The sequence below is a fragment of the Cupressus sempervirens genome, chromosome 4 (assembly GCF_028749045.1).
Source record: "Cupressus sempervirens isolate cs-2001-9-10 chromosome 4, ASM2874904v1, whole genome shotgun sequence".
In the NCBI taxonomy this organism is placed as follows: Eukaryota; Viridiplantae; Streptophyta; class Pinopsida; order Cupressales; family Cupressaceae; genus Cupressus; species Cupressus sempervirens.
In genome coordinates this window covers 158,708,136-158,715,703 of record NC_143121.1, presented here as the reverse complement: position 1 = coordinate 158,715,703, position 7,568 = coordinate 158,708,136, and positions in this window count along the sequence as shown.

Genomic DNA, 7,568 nt, shown 5'->3' with positions numbered 1-7,568 from the left:
CCTCAGATGCATGAAACTAAAAGATTATGTGCAGGACCTCATTGATCAAAAATAAATCACCGTTGGTGCCCAAAGCTCTCCCAATGCAGGCTTACAGATCTATGAAAATGCTTTTCCTCCTCACAACAACCAAAATCTTGGAAAAGCACCTATCCAAACCAACAAAAACAATACCAACAACTGCTAGCCAAACCAATAACATGGGAAGAACAATGACCCCACTTCATCCTACATAGACTATGGTAGCCTCATTGGTTGTATATTTGAAAAAGAGCCTTCTGTCAATGTTACCAATATCAAAGGCCCAAACAATGAGTGTGTAGTCACCAGCAGAAGAGCGTGATTGAACATCATAGCCCCATCAGTCCCATCAGCACTATCAACCCCAACAATATCATCAGCTCCATCCAAAAGCTAATACAATATCTTGGAACACCTTGGGAACATGCCAGCCGAAATCTCCATTTTAGACCTTCTTCGCACTAGTCTTGTGTACAAAAACATCCTTGATAGTGCTCTCATAGAATCTCATCTCCCTTCAGATATCAATGCTACTAACTTTTGTAATCTCCTTGGACACCTATCCTCCTCATGTGCCCTATCATTCAAACCCACCGATATACCCATGGTCGAGCCAGATCACAGCCTTCCACTTCACATAGCCATCATGGTATCTAATTTTTTCGTAAAAAGAGTAATGATAGATAATGGATCAACCTTGAATATTTACACCCTAAAATTCATAAAACAAGCTGGGTATACTAAGGCAGATATCATCAGTGAGGTTATCACCATCAAAGCTTATGAAAACTTGGAAAGAATCACAAAAGGAACTATTTTGCTGCCAATCAAGGTTGGGCCAGTCATCCAAGAAACACTCTACCATGTTATTGATCTAAACCTACCATTTAATATCCTCCTCAGTCGCCCATGGATTCATGCCATGAAATCCATTCCATCTACTTATCATCAGTGTGTCAAATTTTTGCATTAGGCCACTAACGTAACCATCCATGCCGATCCAGAACCCTTTGCTTACTGCAATGCAGTTGAAGCTTCATTTACAAACCATTGCCCTGGAATTGATATCGGCATAGTCATCGCCAGCTCATCCTTAACTTTTAATGACCTAGAAACCATCTTTGCCTCCACCTTGTCTACCGTGAAGATCAATAACAAAGGCTGTGGAGTGTATAGTTTGTCAGACACATTTTCTGTCGGGGCACTCCCACTTGATCCACATGCCCATGGACGATCGAAATATCACAAAGCTAAGGAGATTCCACCTCCTCGATACAAACAATTTGGCCCAACAACCTTTGCATCCTCAAAAATTCCTCTTAATGAGGAGCTCACTCCAGATATCAACAATTGGTTACATAAGGATGCACCTCCAAGAAATCAAGCATGCCTTGATCACTTTAGCCAGAAGTATCCCCAAGAACATAAGCTCATAACTAACAAATGGAACTATCAAGGTGGTGGTCTAGGACCAAAATAAAGAGACATGTAGTGCTCCATCAATGCACACAAGTGGGAATTGAAGGTAGGTCTTGGCTTTGGCATACCCACAACTGGGGGCACCAACGAGAACGGTCACACTTTTTGAAATATTCACTGAAACCTTGTCAAAATTGAAGAAATTCTTGAGGAAGTTGAAAAGAGAGCCTACGATGATATTCCAGACCAAATCTTCCTCAGAGACTCTATTCTCCAAGAACTATCCATCCATTTCATTGACCTACCACTCGCCCATCCACAACTCATAGATTGGGACCAACCAAGCGTCATACACATTGATGAGTTCACATCAAAGGAAGTGCTTCTGAGATTCTTGGGAACTAAAAATCCTTATAAGAAAAAAAATCTAGATTCTACCTATATCTATAAGCTATATCCCAAGGGGTATTTTGGAGAAAATCCCCAACCTAGTTCTGATACACCCAAAATTGGAACTAAGGTGAATTCGGGACTAGCTAAGGCAACAAAGAGAACCCCTCAGCAAGAAAATCTAGAGTCACAAGTAGAACATGAGGATTTAGCATTGCCTCCTCAAGCTAATCAACTAGAAGTGTCTTCTATTCTAATTGAGGATACTAGAGAAGTTAACATGGGTTCTTCAGAGATCCCCAGACTTGTTCACATTGCTGCATCCCTATCACAAGACCAAGCTGACCTCCTCTTTGAGGTGTTAAGAGAGAACGTTTGCTAATTTGCATGGTCATATTAGGACATGCCAGGACTTGATCCAAAGCTTGTAGTTCATCATCTTGCAGTCGATCCAAAGATCAAGCCCGTCAGACAAAAGCTTAGAAAAATGCACCCCAAGGTGGCATTACTAGTCAAAGCTGAATTAGAAAGAATGTTATCTACTAAGGTTATCCGACCTATCGACTACTCAGAGTTGATCTCCAACATGGTCCCTGTCACTAAGCCTTCCAGTGACATCAAAATTTGCATTGATTTTAGAGATCTTAACAAAGCTTGTCCAAAAGATGATTTTCCCTTACCCAACATAGATATGATTGTGACCTTACAACTGGACATGAAATTCTGTCCCTCATGGATGGATTTTCTGGGTATAATCAAATCAAGATTGCAGAAGAGGATCAACATAAGAAAGCATTCACTACCCCTTGGGGAACCTTTTGCTACAACATGATGCCTTTTGGCCTAAAGAATGCTAGGGCTACCTACCAAAGAGCTATGACAGCCATTTTCCATGATCTTATCCATAGCATTTTGGAGGATTATGTGGATGATATCTTGGTTAAATCTCACACCTTCATGGGTCATCTTGTTGACTTGGAGAAAGTCTTTGATAGGTTAGCCAAATATCATCTCATGCTGAATCCCAAGAAATGTGTCTTTAGGGTCACATCTAGCAAGCTTCTAGGCTTTATAGTTTCTAAACGAGGTATAGAGATCGACCCAAATAAGGTCAAGGCTATCTTAGACATGCCTCCTCCCCAAACACTGCAATAGCTTCACATTCTTTAAGGAAAGCTTTAATCTATTTGATGCTTCATCTCCCAGCTTGCAAATAAGTGTACACCATTTGCACATTTACTAAAGAAGGATGAAAACTTTAAGTGGGATCCTTTATGTCAATGTAGCTTCGATCATCTCAAGCAGTATCTCATCAATCCTCCTATCTTGGTTCCACCAGTTCTTGATCATCCCTTGATCTTGTACATATTAGCAATGCCTACTACTCTAGGGGCACTTCTAGCACAACTCGATGACTATGGCAGAGAAAGAGCCATCTACTACATCAGTAGAACCGTAGTTGGTTACGAACTCAATTATACTCCTATGGAAAAAGCTTGTTTGGTAGTTGTTTTCTCAACTCAAAAGCTTCGCCACTACATGCTAAGTCATACCATCCAACTAGTCTCCAAGATTGACCCTCTCAAGTATATGCTCTCCAGAATAGAACTTACAGGCCATTTGGCCAAATGGGTTATACTCCTTAGCGAATTTGACATCTAGTATGTGGATAGAAAGGCAATCAAAGGGCAAGCTATAGCAGATCACCTAGCTGATGTGCCTCTAGTAGATACATATCCTTTGATCATAGAATTTCCAAATGAGAATATCTGTCTAATTGAAGAACATCCCCTATGGAAACTTTATTTTGATGGCTCATATACATCTCATGGATAAGGGGCAGGAATATTGTTGGTCACACCTCAAGGAGATTACATTCCAAAAGCCTTCAAGCTACAATTCCCTAGCACCAACAATATAGTTGAATATGAGGCTCTCATAGTAGGATTAAAGATAACTGTAGAATGGAACATCACTGAGTTACAAATCTTTGGTGATTCTCAGCTCATCATCAAGCAAGCCCTAAATGAATATCAAACCAAAGATGAAAAGTTATTACCCTACAAAGAGCTAGTTGATCACCTAACCTAGCATTTTACAAAGCTTTAGTTTACACAAGTGCCTCGAATGCAGAACAAAGCAGCAGATGCTATGGCTACTATCAGCTCGCTCTTGGAAATTCCCCAAGCGGTTACACAGTATGAGTTTTTAGTTGAGCAACTCCTCACACCTGCCTATGTGAATGATGACTCAAATCGTGTTTGTATCTTGGTTGGTCCCCAATCCCCTTGGTACCATGAGATTCACGCTTACCTTAAAGATGGTATAATCTCCCCTCACCTCACATGTACCCAACTCCAAAACCTCATCCAAAAATAATCCCACTATGTTATCATGGGCAATACCCTATATCATCGGGGTTATCATGATACTCTCTCTCGATGTTTAGATGAAAATGAGGCTGCGATGGCATTAAAAGTAGTACACTCCAAAATTTGTGGTGCCCACATGAGTGGTATTGTCCTTGCACAACAAATCCTTAGAGTAGGCTTCTATTGGCCTACCATTGAAAAAGACTCCTATGACTTTGTTAGAAAGTGTCTCCCATGTTAGCAGCACGCAAATCTTGTGCACACTCCTGCATAGGATCTATAGCCTACTGCACCACCTTGGCCTTTCACTCGTTGGGGCCTTGATCTAGTTGGAACTATCACACCTCTCTCATTTGATGGACATAAATGGATAATAATAGCTACAGACTATTTCACTAAATGGGTGGAAGCAGTCCCCCTAGTCTCAGCTACAAGAGTTCAGGTCTCCAAGTTCATCTTGTACCACATTGTTTGCCGCTTTGGCATCCCATCCACCATCTTCACCGACCACGGAGGTAACTTTGAAAATCTCAACATTTAAGAATTATGCACTTCCCTCCACATCCATCACTACTTTCTTAGCCCATATTTCCCACAAGGTAATGGTCAAGTAGAGGCAACTAACAAAACCCTCCTCAAAATCCTAAAGAAAGTTGTCAATGATTCCGGCCGCAATTGGAACCTACAAATAAATCCATCCCTATGGGCCTATCAAACTTCCTTCCATACATCCATAGGCACAACTTCATACTCCTTAGTCTATGGTGCCAAAGCAGTACTACCTATAGAGGTTGAACTACCCTCCTTGAGCATATCTATGCAAGGGCAAATATCAGATGAAGAATACAAAGTAGCTCAGCTCACCTAGCTAGATCTCTTAGACGAGAAGTGACAACAAGCCTATGATCATCTCATAGTCTATAAAACTTGTCTAAAAAGGAATTTCAACAAGAAGGTTCTTCCATGACACTTTAAGCTGGTCAACATGGTCCTTAAATAAAATATGAAAGGCCAAGATGATCGAGAAAAGAAAGGCAAGTTTGAACCTACATGGCTTGGTCCTTATGTTGTCACTGCCTCCTTTGGCTCCGGAGCCTATCAGCTATCTACACCAAAAGGAGAAATCTTGAATGATCCTACTAACATCATTCATCTCAAGAAGTTCTATGGTTGAAGATCCTTGGTATACCCTGCTTTTGAAAAATACAAAAAAATAGTAAAGAGAAATAAGCATCCAATGGTGAAAACTTGGCAATTCAAGCGCCTTGGATAGGTACCTTGGTGAAAACTTGGTAATTCAGGCACCTTGTATACTAAGAATAATCCATTATCTATCACTATCCTATCCCTCATCCATTCACCCACCATCTCATAAAACACCTGCTTGTTCCCTTGGTGTTCCAACCAAATATCCAAAATCTACTGAAGCTTGTAAATACCTCCTGTATAGCTTGTAAATCTTGTACCTCAGCTTGTAAATCTTGTACCCCAACTTGTAAATCTTGTATCATCCCTTGTATCATAGCTTGTACATCCAAATCTTGTCCAAAGCTTGTACCATATTCTAGCTTGTATTATATTCCAAAGCTTATATCCTAGTTTGTATCCTATCACATGCACACAAAGAACCCCATTTTCACTTAAGCTTTTCGCAAACCATCTACCTATCTACCTATCAACTATTACAGAAATCCCACCATTCACAAACACTTCCATCTCACAAAAACCAAAACATGAACAACCTTGTACATTTGTAACATATCTTGGTCCGTAAGCTTGTACATCCTCTTTAGCTTAGTACCATTGTATCTATCCAAATTTTGTGTCAGTTCATCCTTGATCAGCATCTTGCACACATTGCACAAATCTTTGTTAGCTATTCCAATGCATCCTTTAGCTAGATCTCCTATCACCAAAGTGTTGTCCTTCTTAGTTCAGCTTGCCAGATGCATCACTCATCCAAATCCACCAGCTTAGGTGCTCTCCGATAGATCCTTGCAGGATATAGCTTTCCTCATGTCTGATCTTGGTCCATTAGTACCTCGTCCTAGCCATCTCATTGGCAAATGGTTCTCTTTTGGATTTTTGCTTTCTTTTGATTTGGAATCTTTGCTTTTGGGTCTTGTAGTATCTTTTCTAAACAATCTTTTTGTTCCCTCCTCAAGGTTGCCACGATCTTTCATATCATGGTATACTGCGAATGGGATAATCTGGGCATAAGGTCTTGATCAAGTCTTTTATTTGTTTTTCTTTTCTGCTTGTGGGTTACCCAATGTCGGTTCCGCTCTGATTCTTTTGAGATTCATGTGTGATGCTGGGGTAATCCTTGCGTGTTTTTTTTGAGTTAGTTCGTCAGTCCTCTCGATAGTTGGTGAAAAGTCCTTGATGTTCTTGGTAACCTTGGCAATTAACCAACAGTCTTATAGAAAATCTAGTGCTCAACTACATGGTGGTACTTCTCTTTGAAGTATCCCCCTGCTCAAAAAGCTTCAATGGATTCCCTTCATCTCCATTATCCCCCATCCATCTCCAGTATCTGTCTCTCCTACCCCAAGCTTATGCATCAGTATCTCTTTGAATCAATCTTCACTTTTAGCTTTAGGCATCCACAATCCTAGTCTTAGGGATCCACCAATCCAATCAATCCACCAAGCCTCATCTTTCGAGATCCACAATCCTAGTCCTAGGGATCTCTGAAACCCATCTTCTGCCAGTCTAACTCTTTGAAATCCTATTGCCTTGGCTTTATCTCATCCCATCATCCTCTCCCTTATCTTGGATTCCTTTTTATAGCGCTCTGCTCCTTCATCCTCCCCCCAATCCTGAAAGTCTTAAGCTTATTTACTCTTACGCCTTTGATTTTCCCCCTTATCATTCTCTCATAGTGAGAATTTGAGCTAACTAAACCTCTTCTCTTATGCCATTCTTCATCCTCCCAGCCGCCAAGATTCTTGTACTTTTCAAGAAGCCGTCGAGCCTCGCTTTCTCTCCCCATCACCTTCTTGAGGGGGCATCCCCAATCCATTCTCTCCTCTTCTACTCTAGCCTTGGGCATCTTATTTTCTTATCTTTGATGCCATGCTACTTGCAACATCACATCAAAGAGGGGCAAAATGTAGACACCTAAAATTCTTTAGAAAATAAAGTATTTTTATTTTTTTTAAAATACCTGATGACATCATCATTTATTAATTAATTAATTAATTATTTATTTAATTTATTTTAATGCCATGAAATCCCTTTATCTCAATTAAAAATATTTAATTAAGGAATCCCTCCCAAAAATGTTTAAATCTTATTTAAACATTATTTCCGTGTTTATTAATTATTTAATTAATAAATTGACCAAAAATCCCAAAAAAAAAA